Genomic DNA, 17553 nt, shown 5'->3' on the forward strand with positions numbered 1-17553 from the left:
TGAACAACTCAGCGAAGAATACCAAGGCTGTAACCTGCTCTCAGCCACAGCATGTTCGCAGCTGCTCAAGTGCAGTTTCTGGACAATGATGACACCACCGCGCTAAAGGTTGATGGTTGGGAACTCAGCGCTGGTAACGCCACTGAATCTCAAGGGGAAGTGGTTAGGTTCTCTTGGTTGGAAATTTTTTGTTTAATATTCGTTCATGGGATGTGGGCGTCACTGGCTAGGCCAGCATTTATTGCCCATCACTAACTGCCCTTGAGAAGGTGGTGGTGAGCTGCCTCTTGAACCGCTGTCGTCCATGTGGGGTAGGTAAACCTACAGTGCTGTTTGGGAGTTCCAGGATTTTGACCCAGCAACAGTGAAGGAACAGCGATATACTTCCAAGTCAGGATGGAGTGTGGCTTGGAGGGAAAATTGCAGGTGGTGGTGTTCCCTTGTCCTTCTTGGTGGTAGAGGTCACAGGTGCCTTGGCGCATTGCATCTTGTAGATGGTACACACTGCTGCCACTGTGCATTGGTGGTAGAGGGAGTGAATGTTTGTGAATGGGGTGCCAATCAAGCATGCTGCTTTGTACTGGATGGTGTCGAGCTTCTTGTGTGTTGTTGGAGCTGCACCCATCTAGGCAAGTAGAGAGTATTCCATCACACTCCTGACTTGAGCCTTGTAGATGGTTGACAGGCTTTGGGGAGTCAGGTGGTGAGTTACTCGCCGCAGGATTCCTAGCCTCTGACCTGCTCTTGTAGCCACGGTATTTATATGGCTACTCCAGTTCAGTTTCTGGTCAATGGTGATCCCCAGGATGTTGATAGTGGGTGATTCAACGATCATTATGCCATTGAATGTCAAGGGGAGATGGTTAGATTCTCTCTTGTTGGAGATGGTCATTGCCTGGCACTTATGTGGCGCGAATGTTACTTGCCACCTTTCAGCCCAAGCCTGGATATTGTCGAGTTCTTGCTGCATTTCTACATGGACTGCTTCAGTATCTGAGGAGTGGCGAATGGTGCTGAACATTGTGCAATCATCAGCGAACATCCCCACTTCTGACCTTATGATTGAGGGAAGGTCATTGATGGAGCAACTGAAGATGGTTGGGCCTAGGACATTACTCTGAGGAACTCCTGCAGTGATGTCCTGGACCTGAGATAATTGACCTCCAACAACAACCACCTTCCTTTGCGCTATGTAAGACTCCAACCAGCGGAGAGTTTCCCCCCCCCGATTCCCATTCACTCCAGTTTTGCTAGGGCTCCTTGATGCCATACTCGGTCAAATGCTGCTTAGAAACATAGAAAATAGGAGTAGGCCATTCGGCCCTTCGAGCCTGCTCCGCTATTCATTACCATGGCTGATCATCCAACTCAGTAACCTGTTCCCGCTATAGAAACATAGAAAATGATGTCAAGGCCAGTCACTCTCACGGGTTCAGCTCTTTTGTCCATGACCCAAGGCAAAACCCAAAATGAGCGCCAGCGAACAGGTTATTGCTAAGTAAGTGCCACTTAATAGCACTGTCGACGACACCTTCAATCACTTTACCAATGATTGAGAGTAGACTGATGTGGCAGTAATTGACCGGGTTGGACTGGTCCTGCTTTTTGTGTAGACGACGTACCTGGGTAATTTTCCACATTGCCGGGTAGATGACACTGTTGTAGCTGTACTAGGACAGCTTGGCTAGGGGCGCCGTTTGTTCTGGAGCACAGGTCTTCAGTATTATTGCCTGAATGTTGTCAGGGGCCGTTGCCTTTGCAGTATCCAGTGCCTTCAGTAGTTTCTTGATATCACGCGGAGTGAATTGAATTGGCTGAAGACTGGCATCTGTGATGCTGGGGACGTCAGGAGGAGGCCGAGATGAATCATCAACGCGGCACTCCTGACTGAAGACTGTTGCAAATGCTTCAGCTTTATCTTTCGCACTGATGTGCTGGGCTCTGCCATCATTGAGGATGGGGATATTCATGCAGCCACCTCCTCCAGTTAGTTGTTTAATTGTCCACCACCATTCACGACTGGATGTGGCAAGACTGCAGAGCTTAGATCTGATCTGTTAGTTAGGGGATCGCTTAGCTCTGTCTATCGCATGGAAATGGTTATTGTCTGTCATATGTAGCACGAATGTTGCTTGCCACTTATCAGCCCAAGCCTGGACGTTGTCCAGTCTATGTCTGGATGCAGCAAGAACTGCTTCATTATGCCGAATTACAAATGGAGCTAAACAGCAACCAGCCTCACTTCTGAGCTTATGATGCAGGCAAGATAGCTGGGCCTGGGACACTGCCCCGAGGAATTCCTGGGAATGACATGATTGTGTATGTTATACAAGGCAATCATCTTCCTTTGTGCCAGGTATGACTCCAGCTACTGAAGACTTTTTCCCCTGTTCTGTATTGACTTCAATTTTACTCGGATGCCTTGGTGCCACAATCAATCAGTTGAGTACTACCTTGATGTCAAGAGGAGTCACTCTCACAGCACCTCCGAATTGAACGCTTGTTTTAATGACTGGACTTCTCTTTGTTGTGTGGTGGTGTTCTGGAGCAAACTATCTGGAATTCCTCCCCCTTTCTAATGCATCAGGTGTCTCAAATTCACAGTCCAACTTAACAACCAAGTTGGAGCGACTCAACATTGACATTTCCCACAAGTGTTGTCTTTCTCGAAGGGCCCACTGTTCACATATTCCCACATACTGCAGTCCTGACATGCTGCTTGTGCTGCCATTATTCATATTACTGTAATATACACCACTCTCAAATTTGAGGCATTTCAGATTGAATTGTTTTTCTTATAAAAGGTCTTGTTGCAAAATGTATCCTTAAAGTTATTGTCTCATACATTTTTTGTTTGTATATAGGGAGCTAACTTTGAATTCTCAAAGAAATATTTCTTGCTGTACTGGTTTTAATTTCTTCCAGAAATCCATTTGAGTAGCATATCGTTTGTCTGCAGCTGCTGCTGCCCTCCACTCATTGCCCCTGGAATTCCTGCTAGTCATGGACAGAAAACCTGTTCCAACATTATGATTAACAGGAGTATTTTTTTTTATTTGTTCTTGGGTCGTTGGTAATGCTGGTGGGGGGGGGGGATGTAGAGGGATGGAAAGCATCAGGTGTATCTAATACATAGTTTAAAATCAGGGAGCACCCAGACTCAGAAGCTGCAAAAGCATAAAACTAGGTTAGATGCTAGGAGGGTTCAAGTTGCCAACATATGCTGTGCACAAATTTCCTGCAAGCATTCAAAAGGGAGGTGGAAAAGTTTCTGAGTGCAGATAACACAAAGCCTGGAATTCAGTTTGTTTCATTCGAAGCTCCCAATTATGTTTGGCCTTTCAACAAACTTGTCATTTTAAAAGAAAGCAAATAGGAGCTTCCTGTTTCAACTTTGTACATTCCTTCAAACCCCACCCCGAGCAAAACATTCTGCTAATACTTCTGGTCTTACATGAATAATGTCAGAGTGCTACCGAATTATCTTCTGAAAGGAGAGAAGAGAAGAGAAAACAAGTAGAAAAGAATTAGAGGCATCCTTTATTTTCCAGTAATCATACTGATGTAATATCAAGAAGTTCTACTTCAGTAACATGACTGGATAGTCCATCAAATCCATTTATGATTTAACTGAAACAGAATTTCAAGACATTATATTGGGCAACTCAGCATAAAATATCTGCTTTCCAGACAGCATGCACTTTGAAATGAAACAAGCAAATGTATTTTCCCACAATTGTGAACAATGTCGAATAAAAGCTCACCATGAAAGAGTTAATCCTGGCCTCAAAATTGGCAAAAGTTATTTTGGAACAACTACTTTTCTTGCAACCTTCAGGTCTCCCCATACCTCCAACTCCCTTTCCTGTATTAATCCACCATACAATCTTAAACAAAATAATCAAGGCAACAAGTGGAGAGAGCACCTCAAAGAAATGTTAAAGCATCAAGCATACATTCAAGTCCCACAGAAGGGTTTTAAGGATCAGAAAAACATTTATGCTAACAGGAAAACAATTAATGTCAAAAGTCAAAGTCATGGCCTTCAGCAGAATACTAGCGAGTGTCAATAAGAAAGAAGATCTGACAGCTTGTTCATAAGTTACCTTGTCGGTATACTTTTAGAATTCTATTGATTATCACAATTTCAGCTTTAAGTTGACCAGGTACTTGAAGTGCATGGTAGAGAGAATTCAAAACTATTAGACTGCACAAGCTCTCCATTGGACAACTAAGTAGTCCATCATTTCCAGATTCTAGCAAATTTGGAACCAAAGTCTGCCGCATCATGAGAAATGGTTTGGTACAGGGACAACATCAGAGGTTTCAAAGTTAATGCGCATGAAATCCTTCTGCATCAGAGGTCACCAACATGTCGATCGCTTGCTACTGGCAGCTCGCTGTTGATCTTGGAGTAGCTCGTATAAAGCTTTGAAAAATTGCACTTAAAAGAAAAAATGTTCTTTGAAAAAAAGCAAAAAAAACTACATGCGAGCAAATGTAGACTCCACCAGTAGTATATGACAATGCACCCCTCCATATAATGGAAATTATTTGATGTGTCACTGCTCTTTGACATGTACCTGGCCCGGACAACGCACCTCACGCTCTCCTCGTGCCACTTGTTTTGATTCTAATTGACTCCCACTGAGTATCGCTCTAACTGCTCCGTGCTCTCCAACCAATCATGACAGACCCTACATCCGCTGGCGTGACAGCCAACCAATTCGATGCGTTCCTTAGCAAGGCCCAGGTGAGCGCGTCCTCAGACCCGGGGAAGGGTCTGGACCCGGAGGGAGCAGCCCGACCCGGGGAAGGGTCTGGACCCAGAGGGAGCAGCTAACTAATCACTTGAGGGGAAAAGGTTACCATACATTTGAAACATGGATGCTGAAATTTCGAACCCGACTGTCTGACCTGAACTACTCCATCAGAGTTGCCCTCTCCAGTTACAAGCTGAATTTCACAGGAGTGGTGGATAGCATGCAGTGTCAAGTATCACACTGAAATAAAGCTAAGGTCAGTTTTCCTTCATATTGAATATGTTTTAATGTAATTATGATAGCTACATATTAAGATTGCATTTATCTATCCATTTTTTAAAATATATTTTTAAGTGACTCATGATGTAGTTTGCTTATCAGAAGTAACCCTCACTAAAGAAAAGGTTGGTGACGGTTGGTCTATACCTTAAAAAGCAATGCTAAGCATCACCTAGATCATACTTACCAAATTACAACACCTTCTCTTTTACTTTTATTCACCTTGGCCATGCTCTACACTTCATACGTTGATTATTCATGCTTTTTTCTCAATTTAAAAAATGCAGCAGGAAGGAAACAATTAGCCATCTTACACAAAAAGTACTAATTCTGCCTCTTAAATTTTGTGGTCACACACTAATAACTAGCAGTGTAATTCTCTCATCTGGTGGAATTGAGGGGGAGGAAACAACACGGATTAAAAAATATAACAAAGAAAACATGCAGAAGTAACTGGAGCCCTTTCCTAATTTGGTGCTTATCATGGTTTTGCTAGCAAATTCCACAAGAGGTCTAAAAGCTGCAGAGAAAGCAGGTTTCAGCAGGGTGGTGGCAGCAGTGGCAATGCAGTTAGCTTTAGCATCCAAAGCCAAGAGAGAAGGAAATAAAAATCTTGGCCCAATTGCTATCCAGACGCCCCGCTGGAATACAAGTACACTTATGTAAATGTTTGACAAGGACAGCAATCAGCTCAATTTTCCCTTCTCAGTTTGGTGACATCAACGACATTGGCTACATAACCATATTTGAACACTGGTTAGTGTATTCAAACAGAGAGTAAAGGTTTAAAAAATGGAAAATACACCAGTATCATTTGTATGCTGACAAAAAGATCTCAGCTCTTAAAAACAAAATTCATAGAGTCATTTACAGCGCAGAAGGACGCCATTCAGCCCATCGTGTTCATGCTGGCTCTCCAGGGAGCAATGCTGTCAGTCCAACTCCCCGGCTCAATCCAGAGAGCCCTGCAAGTCTATTTCTCTCAGGTGGCCATCCAACTTCCTTTTCAAGTCTCTGATTGTCTCCGCTTCCACCATCCTTGAGGGATGAGTGTTCCAGGTCATTACCACCCACTGCATAAAAAAAAACGCTTCCCCATATTCACAGAATCACAGAATAATACAGTGCAGAAGAGGCCCTTTGGCCCATCAAGTCTGCACCGATCCATTAAAGACACCTTACCTGTCTACCTAATCCCATTTCCCAGCACTTGGCCCATAGCCTTGAATGTTATGACGTGCCAAGTGCTCATCCAGGTACTTTTTAAAGGATGTGAAACAACCCACCTCTACCACCCTCCCAGGCAGTGCATTCCAGACCGTCACCACCCTCTGGGTAAAAAAGTTCTTCCACAAATCCCCCTTAAACCTCCCGCCCCTCACCTTAAACTTGTGTCCCCTCGTAACTGACCCTTCAACTAAGGGGAACAGCTGCTCCCTATCCACCCTGTCCATGCCCCTCATAATCTTGTACACCTTGATCAGGTCACCCCTCAGTCTTCTCTGCTCCAGCGTAAACAACCCAAGCCTATCCAACCTCTCTTCATAGCTTAAATGTTCCATCCCACACAACATTCTGGTGAATCGACTCTGCACCCCCTCCAGTGCAATCACATCCTTCCTATAATGTGGCGACCAGAATTGCACACAGTACTCCAACTGTGGCCTTACCAAAGTTCTATACAACTCCAACATGACCTCCCTGCTTTAGTAATCTATGCCTTGATTGATAAAGACAAGTGTCCCAAATGCCTTTTTCACCACTCTATTAATCTGCCCTTCTGCCTTCAGAGATCTATGGACAAACACGCCAAGGTCCCTTTGTTCCTCGGAACTTCCCAGTGTCAGGCCATTCATTGAATACTTCCGTGTCACATTACTCCTTCCAAAGTGTATCACCTCACACTTTTCAGCGTTAAATTCCATCTGCCACTTTTCTGCCCATTTGACCATCCAGTCTATATCGTCCTGTAACCCAAGACACTCCACCTCACTGTTAACCACTCGGCCAATCTTTGTGTCATCCGCGAACTCACTGATCCTACCTACCACATAGCCATCTATGTCGTTTACATAAATGACAAATAGGGGACCCAGCACAGATCCCTGTGGTACGCCACTGGACACTGACTTCCAGTCACTAAAACAACCATCTATCATCACTCTCTGCCTCCGACAGCTAAGCCAATTTTGAATCCACCTTATCAAGTTACCTTGTATCCCATGTGCATTTGCTTTCTTGATAAGTCGCCCATGTGGGACCTTGTCAAAGGCTTTGCTGAAATCCATGTAAACTACATCAACTGCACTACCCTCATCTACACACCTGGTCACATGCTCAAAAAATTCAATCAAATTTGTTAGACATGACCTATCTCTGACAAAGCCATGCTGACTATTCCTAATCAAATTTTGTCTCTCCAAGTGGAGATAGAAAATTCTGAAGGAGAGAATCTCCAATAGTTTCCGTACCACTGACGTGAGACTCACTGGTCTATAGTTCCCTGGCTTATCTCAACAACCTTTCTTAAATAGTGGGACCACATTAGCTGTTCTCCAGTCCTCTGGCACCTCCCCAGTGGCCAGAGAGGAATTAAAAATTTGGGTCAGAGCACCTGCAATCTCCACCTCACCTCCCACAGCATCCTCGAACACAAATCGTCCGGACCTGGAGATTTGTCCACTTTTAAGCCTGCCAAAACCTCCAATATCTTGTCCCTCCCGATGACAATTTGCTCAAGAACCTCACAGTCTGTCTCTCTGAGTTCCATATCTACATCCTCATTGTCTTGGGTGAAGACAGATGTGAAGTATTCATTCAACACCCTACCAATGTCCTCTGGCTCCACCCACAAATTTCCCCCTTGGTTCCTAATGGATCCTACTCTTGCCCTGGTTATCCTCTTCCCATTGATATACTTATAGAATATCTTGGGATTTTCCCTACTTTTACCAGCCAGAGCTTTCTCATATCCCCTGTTTGCTCTCCTAATTGCTTTCTTAAGCTCCATCCTACACTTTCTGTACTCCACTAATGCTTCCGTTGATTTGCTCTCCTTGTATTTGCTAAATGCCTCTCTTTTCCTTCTCATCATACCCTGAATATTTCTGGTCATCCATGGTTCTCTGGGCTTGTTGCTCCTACCTATTATCCTAGAGGGAACATGTTGGGCCTGTACCCTTCCCATTTCCTTTTTAAATGCCCCCACTGCTCTTCTGTAGATTTCCCGACAAGTAACTCTTTCCAGTCTACCTTGGCCAGATCCTGCCTTATTTTACTAAAATTCGCTCTCCCCCAATCCAAAACCTTTTTTTGCAACTTGTCTATTTCTTTCTCCATAACAAGCTTAAATTGTACCATGTTGTGGTCGCTATCACCAAAATGCACCCCCACCAACACATTAACCACCTGTCCGGCTTCATCCCCCAGAATTAGGTCCAGCACTGCACCCTCCCTTGTTGGATCTCTCCTTACTGCAGTAATTGACACCTTAACTAATATTGCAATGCCCCCTCCTCTGTCTTGCCTGAAGATTCTATATCCTGGGATATTGAGCTGCCAATCCTGCCCCTCCCTCAACCATGTCTCCATGATGGCTACTATATCACAATTCCATGTGTCAATCCTTGCCCTTAACTCATCCGTTTTACCTGTAATACTCCTGGCATTAAAGTAGAGGCCATCTATCCTAGTCTTACTCCCTTGAAACTTACTTCCGCTGTATTCCCTCTGACCGGTTTGCTTTCCTGTGTTTAGCTGTGTCCCTATTCTGCTAGGAGTCTGCGTCCCCTCCCCTTGCCAAAATAGTTTAAACTCCTCCCAACAGCACTAGCAAACCCGCCAGCAAGGATGTTAGTCCCCCTCTGGTTCAGATGCAGACCGTCTCGCTTGTACAGGTCCCACCTTCCCCAGAAGCGGTCCCAGTGATCCAGGAATCTAAAACCCTCCCTCCTGCACCAACTCTTAAGCCATGCATTCATCTGTGCTATTCTCCTATTTCTATACTCGCTAGCACGTGGCACTGGGAGTAATCCAGAGATTACAACCAGAGAGGTCCTGCTTTTTAGTCTACTGCCTAACTCCCTGAATTCTTGATGCAAGACCTCATCCCTCTTTCTACCTATATCATTGGTACCAACATGTACCATGACCTCTGCCTCATCACCCTCCCCCTTCAGGATGTCCTGCAGCTGTTCAGTGTCAGATTCCTCCTACATCTTTTGCCAAAAACCTTCATTCTTTGTCCCCTAGTCTTTATACCATGTTAATGGGAACAGCTTTTCCTTGTCTAACTTATCTAAGCCGGTCATAATGTTGTACACTTCAATTAAATCTCCCCTCAATCTCCTTTGTTCTAAGGAGAACAAACCCAGCTTTTCCAACCTAACCTTTTAACTGAAATCCTCCATCCCTGGAACCATTCTGGTAAATCTCCTCTGTACCCTCTCAAGGACCCTCACATCTTTCCTGAAGCATGGTGTCCAGAACTGGATGCAATTCTCCAATTGGGGCCTAACCAGAGCTTTATAAAGGTTCAGGATAACTTCCCTGCTTTTGTTCTCAATGCATCTATTTATGAAGCCCAAGTTCCCAATATGCTTTACTAACCACTCTCTCAGTATGTCCTGCTACCTTCAAAGATCGATGCACATGCAACTCCAGGTCCCTCGGTTTCTGTACAGTCTTTCGAACTGTGCCATTAAGTATATATTGCCTCTCCTCATTACTTCTGCCAAAATGCATCACATCACACTTGTCAGTATTAAATTCCATTTGAAACCTCTCTGGCCACGCTGCTAGCCTATTTATGTCCTGTTGCAGGCGGTTCACATCATCCTCACTGTTTGCCGTACCTCCAAGTTTGGCGTCGTCAACGAATTTTGAGATTCTACTCTATTTTCAAGATCAAGTCATTTACATATAGCTAAAAGCAGTGTTCCTAGCACTGACCCTTGTAGAACACCACTGTTACCATCCTCCAGTCTGAAAAGCAACCATTTACTATGACTCATGTTTTCTGTCCTTAAGCTAATTTTTTTAAATCCAATTGGACACTGACCCTCCTATTCCATGAGCTTCAATTTTCTTAACCAGCCTTTAATGTGGTACCTTATCAAATGCTTTCTTCAAATCCATATAAACATCCACTGCATTCCCTTCATCAAAAAATGCAATTAGTCATGCAAGATCTGCCTTTTACAAATCCATGCCAACTATACCTAATTAACTCGAAGCTCACTAAGTGTCTGTTGATATTTTCCCTGATTATAGTTCCTAAAACCTTATCCACCACTGATTTTAAACTAACTGGCCTATAGCTGCTAGGACTGTCCTACTGTCCTTACTCCCTTTCTTGAAAAAGGACATCACAGTTGCCACTCTCCAATGCCTCCCCTATATCCAGTGAAGATTGGAAGATTGTGACAAGCCCTTCCACAATCACCATCCCCACTTCCTTCAGCAACCTTGGATGTAAGCCATCTGACTCAGAAGACTTATCTACCCTCAGCATATCCAACCTTTTTAGTAGTTCCCCCATCTAAATATTTATCCTATCCATTGCCTTTTATTTATTCATTCATGGGATACGGGCATTGCTGGGTAGGCCAGCATTTATTGTCCATCCCCAATTGCCCTCGAGAAGGTGGTGGTGAACTGCCTTCTTGAACCGCTGCAGTCAATGTTGGATAGGTAAATCCACAGTGCTGTTAGGAAGGGAATTCCACAGGATTTTGACCCAGCGACAGTGAAGGAACAGCAATATAGTTCCAAGTCAGGATGGTGTGTGGCTTGGAGGGGAACTTGGCGGTGTTCCTATACATCTGCTGCCCTTGTCCTTCTAGTGCCAATCAAGCGGGCTGCTTTGTCCTGGATGATGTTGAGCTTCTTGAATGTTGTTGGAGTTGCACCCATCCAGTGGAGAATATTCCATCACACTCCTGACTTGTGCCTTGTAGACGGTTGACAGGCTTTGGGGAGTCAGGAGCTGAGTTACTTGCCGCAGGATTCCTAGCCTCTGACCTGCTCTTGTAGCCATGGTATTTATGTGGCTACTCCAATTCAGTTTCTGGTCAATGGTAACCCCTAGAAGGTTGACAGTGGGGGAATTCAGCGATTGTAATGCCATCGATTGTCAAGGGAAGATGGTTAGATTCTCTCTTGTTGGAGATGATCATTGCCTGGCACTTGTGTGGTGCAAATGTTATTTGCCACTTATCAGCCCAAGCCTGGATATTGTCCAGGTCTTGCTACATTTCTACAAGAACTGCTTCAGTATCTGAGGAGTCGCGAATGGTGCTGAACACTGTACAATCAGCAAACATCCCCACTTCTGACCTCTACACTCTCTGCTTCTACTGATATTTTGTCAGCCTCCATTCCCTTAATGAACACCGATACAAATGGGAGGGAGTTGCTCTTTCAGAGAGCCAGTGCAGACACTATGGGCCTCATGGTCTCCTTCTGCACTATAATGATTCTGAGATTCTAAGCATACATTACCCTCTACATACGAATTTGGAGCAGAAGGCAGCCATTTGGACCCTCGAGCCTCTCCACCATTCAATAAGATCATGCCTGATCTGTTTGTGTCTCGAATTCCACACTCCCATCTACCCCCGATAACCTTTGATTCCCTTGCCAAACAATCATCTATCTACCTCCGGCTTAAAAACATGCCCATAATAGGCCCCACTCCTCCACTTATTGCTCGCTTACTATTTACATGCTGGTACAAGATCTTCAGGTTCCTGTTTATGTTGACTGCCATTCTGTTCTCATATTCTCCCTTTGCCAGTCTTATTTTGCTCTTCATTTGCCCTCTCAACTTATCGTATATGGCCTAGTTCGCACTACGAGTGCGCCTGACATGCATCATACACTCTTTTTTTGCTTCATCATCATCATCTCTATTTCTCTCGTCTCCTTGGTTGACCAGTTCTTGCTTCCCCTCCCTTTCATTCTTGTTGAAATGTTCCTAGCCTGCACCTGAAGCATCTCTTCCTTAAAAATAACCCATTGTTCCGATACAGCTCTTCCTGCCAGCCTTGGTTCCATTCTACCCTGGCTAGATGCCTTCTCATTGTGTTTAAATTAGTCCTCTTCCAATACAGACATTCTACCTTAGTTTGATCCTTGCTATTCTGCATTACTAGTCTAAATCTTATGACAGAATGATCACTCTTACCCAAGTGCTCCCCCAGACATGCGGTCCACTTGGCCCACCGCATTTCCCAGCACCAGATCCAGCAATGCCACTTTTATAATTGGGCTGAACATACTGATCTCCTGAAAACATTTTAGAAATTCCTCCTGCGACTACTCTTTACTCTAAAATTATTCCAATCAATATTTGGGTAATGAAAATCCCCCCAATATCACCACTCTATAGTTTTTGCACATTTCCGTGATTTCCCAGCAAATTTGCTCTTCTACCTCACGCTCACTATTTGCAAGCCTATAGAATCACCCTGGAAGCGTGATTAAACCCTTTTTGCTCAATTCTAACCAAACGCATTCTGTCCTTGCCCTTCAAAGACATCCTCCCTTTCCAGCACTGCAATGCCTTCCCTAATCAGGACTGCCACCCCTTTTTTCCTTCTCTATCTTTTCTGAACACTCTATATCCTTTTATATTAAGTGCCCAGTCCTCACCATTTTTAGCCACAGCTCCATTGTTGCCACTACATCCTATTCCCATACTGCTATTTTTGTGTTTGCAGCTCATCAATCTTTTCACCACACTTTGTGTGCTTACACACATGCATTGCAATCCTGTCTTTGTATTCCTCGTAGTCCTTCTCAATCCACTTCCACGTAATATGGAACTATTCCCTTCTCTATTACTGTCTAACATTCTCACTCTGACACCACCTAATATTGTGCTATTTCCTACTCTAGTGTTATCTGTCTTTCCAACTCACTCTGCACCATGGTGCTCCTCTCTTGTATTATCTCCTGGTTCCCACACCCCTGCCAAGTTAGTTCATCTTTATTCCTTGAACTTTGTATAAGTAACAAATGCCACACGAATAACGAACCTCACCTCACCTCCTCTAGCACGAAAGGACTATGAAAACTAGTGTCAACTGATGCTGATGACATGAAAACACTACTTAAGTGCAAGTCTGAAGACTTTTGCTTTACTTCAGAGCTCAGGTGTGTTACTAAAATGGAATACAGCCAGAAACCTGTGGAGTCCAAGACGTGAATGAAAATCTTTTAAAAGTGGACACCTATTTGAAAATGAAATCCAAATTTCATGGTGAGGCATTCAAAATCAAATGTGCTTATATGATTTTTGTCCAACCATAAAGCAGTTTTTATCTAAATGTAAATATAGCATTATATATAATATGCAGTTATATTATATACAAAGGGAATAAATCATTACCCTATCCAACCGGTTCCCACCTACCTCATATAATGACTGGAATAACTGGACTGACAGATATGACTAAGCCAAGTGCATCAGTTACACCATGCTGCCCGAGAAACTGGTTCAGACTGCAGACAAATGCTAAACTGCTGCCACAGTCTACTCAGCCTGTCTGTTTACAAAATGGTAGCCCTGCCAGAGTTTAAAATGTGAACTGACTGATCAGTAATAGTTGAATTGCAGCATTAAGATATTAACATAATTAGTCTTATGTTTGCTATTCATTTCCCAAGTTACTGATCCATTTATTTTAACTCCCAAAACATGGAATTTTCTTGAATTATCCTGATTACCTTTTTCAGTACCTTTCCATCTCTTTTTTTTCCTCCTTAATTTGCAGAGGAAGTTTTTCTCCTTTTCTAATTTACAAAAAAATCACTACAGCATGTGCCACCGTCCTGAATTATTTAAACACTACCGTATGTTTAAAATGCATTTCAAAATAATAACAGTGTCATGCAATCACATTATCTTATAAAAATAATTAAAATGCCTGCAAGAAATGCAGAAAGATAGAAAATAGATGGCTAATTGACTAAAACATTCTCCTTTCTGGGACTGGAGTTCAGGTCCAGCTGGTCTGATGGAATATAAGTAAATTGGGTTATCTTCCTAATTGGTGAAGGGGTTCAACATGAAATTAATACATTTTAAATAGTTTCTATCCAGCAGTTAGTGGCTATGGGTTGACAAAATAAATACGAATAATTGAGCATAAAGTGGCAATGTCACTCAGAGACTGTGAAGTATGCTGGTCTGGAAAATGCAAGCATTGTTTATGTGCAGCAGGGCTGCTAGTTTTTTTTCTTATTCATTCATGGGATGAGAATGTCACTAGCAAAGCCAGCATTTTTTGCCCATCCATAATTGCCCTTGAGAAGTTGTGTTGAAGTTGAGCTAAGAGATATTGGGAAGAAACAACTATTCCCTGGCAACACATCCTATTCTATACCAGCCTTGGTACTCCTTTGATGTTAACAGAAATGCTCCAATGCTCTGAATTATCACCACCTCTGCTTAATGAGGTAAAATGTGGTCCAGGAGTAGAAAAATCCAAGTAGTATTCATCTTAGGCTCAACATTGATAATCTTAATGGCTTTGCTCAACATTTTATAATGCAAATACTTATCTTTCTCATCACTTGGAAATGTATAAAATCCTAACAAATTATTTTTGAAGGCACTCTGTTGTTGTGAAGACAAATTCAGCAGGAATCTGTGCCAGCAGCATAAAATAAAGTTATTGATTTCAGACATCAAACCAATACATTCACTTATGTATTGCTGAAAATAGAGACATGTTGTCGAAGCTTTTTGTCTTGCACTCATCAGGATCTGCAACAATAACCAATGTAAGGGAAAACAACTCATTCTGTATGAGACAGTCACAGTAAACTGGTGCATTTTCCATGGCAACGCCTCTACCAATTGGAGTTCACTTGCCAACCAACCGGCACTCTCTTCTCATACAATACAAGTTGCTGTTTTCCCTTACATTGGTTATTTTTGCATATTATCCTGATGAGTACAAGACGAAAAGCTTCAACAACATGGCTCTATTTTCAGCAATACTCAAGTCCTGTACAACCAAACGACATTCACTTATGTTAACCTATAGAAAAATTACTTTCAAAGCTGAACTCCAAATTGAATCTCAGAAGTTGGACCAAATATTTTGCCTTCAACCTTAATTGCGCATTGCTCAGCATTCCAATAAAACCAAAGATACTAATCTATTCCCTGCACTTACTGTACAATAACTTTGCAAAATATATATGCATTAAATTCTATTTTTTTTTTAATCAAAATTTTTGCAATCCTGTTCAAAGGTATGCCCCTACACAGGTGTTTTATTGGTAAGCACACCCATTACATTTGAATGGTCAACGTCAACTAGTAGACACAAAGTAATGGAACAGTACATATAGCATAAGTGAATTAAAACGTCAAAGAGGTTAAATCTACTGGGCCTCATTATATTCTTATAAATAAGTGGCTCCTAAACATCCAGAACATAAAGAAACTGAAAGGATGCTGTTGTGAGGGTGTTTTGGGGGTGGGGGGGTGGGGGGGCGGGGGGGGGGGGGGGAAAGAGAACTTTAAATCAACAGCATACATTTCTACAGCGCTCCTCAAAAGAAAACATTGGCAGGAAAAAGAAAAAAGGTGGCAAATAATGACAGAGAAATTGGGGAAAGAATTGCTGAAGCTAGAAGCATAGTGACTGAAAGCATCGCCATGGAGGGAATGATAAAAGTAAGTCAGTGTTCGAAACGTGGAGGGTGAAAAATCACTCAAAGTGAAGCGAAGCTGTGTAGGAATATGAAAGAGGTACTTGCAGTCAAATTGTTAGGTCATCAAGATCCCATGAAGCTGCACAAGGACAGGGCTGATGAGTTTGCATGATTTTTATAGATACAATACAGGTCTCCAGAATGATGGAAAGCCATGGAGGATGGAGTGGAGATGGCTGCATATAAAAGTATTACAGGAATCAATTCTTGAGGTGAGGAAACACAAAGAAAGATTTTACAATGAGGAAGAGGTGGGGCCGCAGGCAGGCAATGAAGCAGATGAAAAGAACAAGGATGCAGAATGAAAAGTAGAAAGGCCCAGTTGAAAAGCCAATACCAGCATGGACAATGGACTGAAAGACCTCCCTCTGGTCTGTAATTTTTATGATTCTAGGCCTTTATATTGGACAATAGAGGATACAAAGTTCAACTGAAAGAGGATGTGGAGGTTCTAAATCTAGATTTAGCTTGATAAGACTAATGAAGTTGAAGGTAGAGGCACACAGGTGGTGGTGGGAGCCGAAGGAGAAAGATTCAGGTTTAGCAACATTAAACTTAAGAAAATTTTAGTTCATGCACAAGCAAATGATTCAGCTTAACATTTATTTTCAGCGCTCCTTCAATCTGATTTTCATTTGCTCTCTTACCTGTCCCAGAGCAATCATTAAATCTCTTCCATGCCCAGTCATCTATTTTGGCTTCAGGATTACATTTGTGATTTTTTTTTTCATTTATATATTAGTGACATTATATGCATGCACACGGTCAAGTTATACACAACATTCAATGACTTAATTTTATATGAATATTTAGCCGAAGAAAATGTTGACTCATCCATGGTTTAATTAACAGACAGGGTATAACAACAACATTGATGGTGCAGAGGTAGAGTTGGATTATTGTAGTCGAAGCTGACCCCGTGCTTGTGGGTGTCATCCAGGTGCAGCATATTAAAAAAAAACGAACAGAGAACCTTGTATCTAGCTCTGTAGCCCAACCTCAATGCCACCCTGCTTCTATACTTCAGGAATATGATCGGACAGTCTAAGAATTCAGCCTTCAGCACAGATAACAAATTTGCGCACTTAAATCAACCCCTTTGACTTGTAAACCAAATGTGGTTCAAATTCTAAGCCGCAGGAAAGTGATATTTGGCTTGGACTCAAATCAGGTACTTAAAATAGTATTTTTCCACCAAACTGCAGAGAAAAAAAATCTGCAGAGAAAAAAAGTACCACGACTGCCTGGAAGCTCACTTAATAAATTTCAATTAGATTTGCATTATTTTAAAAAGCCTCAAAAGAAACAAAATCCGACACCTAGAATCTATGTAATGAACAGTACATAAATCCCGGTAGCCTGCTTTCTTTCTTCCCTGTGCCTTGTGTATTTTTTGTGGTGGGGGCAAAGGGGAGACGAAGGAGAAGTTAACGCCATCTGATGCAGACAGACCCTGCAATGTGAAGTGTTTCGTAGCCCTCATTTTAAACCACAAATATCAGTTGCAAGAGTTCATTTCAGGTTTACTCAAATAGCGCAATATTTTCGCATAACGTGTTTATGCAGCTATAAATAAATCTTTTAAAAGCAACATAAAACCATTTCCTGTTTACTAAACTAGTCCCGATTCTCTTCGTGTTCCAAACCTGATTTCACGGACACATGCACAAAAATCACCATTTACGAAGATTTAAAATGTCGGCATTCCCGAGAGAATTGTAATCCATACAACCAGACTATTACATCGTAATTAAATCTAACGAATTAAGTTAAATCTACT

The 17553-nt window shown here is 42.5% G+C and overlaps 1 protein-coding gene across 3 annotated transcripts in view; it reads right to left on the bottom strand.

Moving 5' to 3' along the window:
- ankrd12 (ankyrin repeat domain 12) overlaps window positions 1-17553 on the bottom strand; it is a 230051-nt gene that overhangs the window by 211453 nt on the left and 1045 nt on the right. The window lies entirely within an intron of this gene.

Source organism: Heterodontus francisci, chromosome 5, assembly GCF_036365525.1.
Source record: "Heterodontus francisci isolate sHetFra1 chromosome 5, sHetFra1.hap1, whole genome shotgun sequence".
NCBI classification, from domain to species: domain Eukaryota; kingdom Metazoa; phylum Chordata; class Chondrichthyes; order Heterodontiformes; family Heterodontidae; genus Heterodontus; species Heterodontus francisci.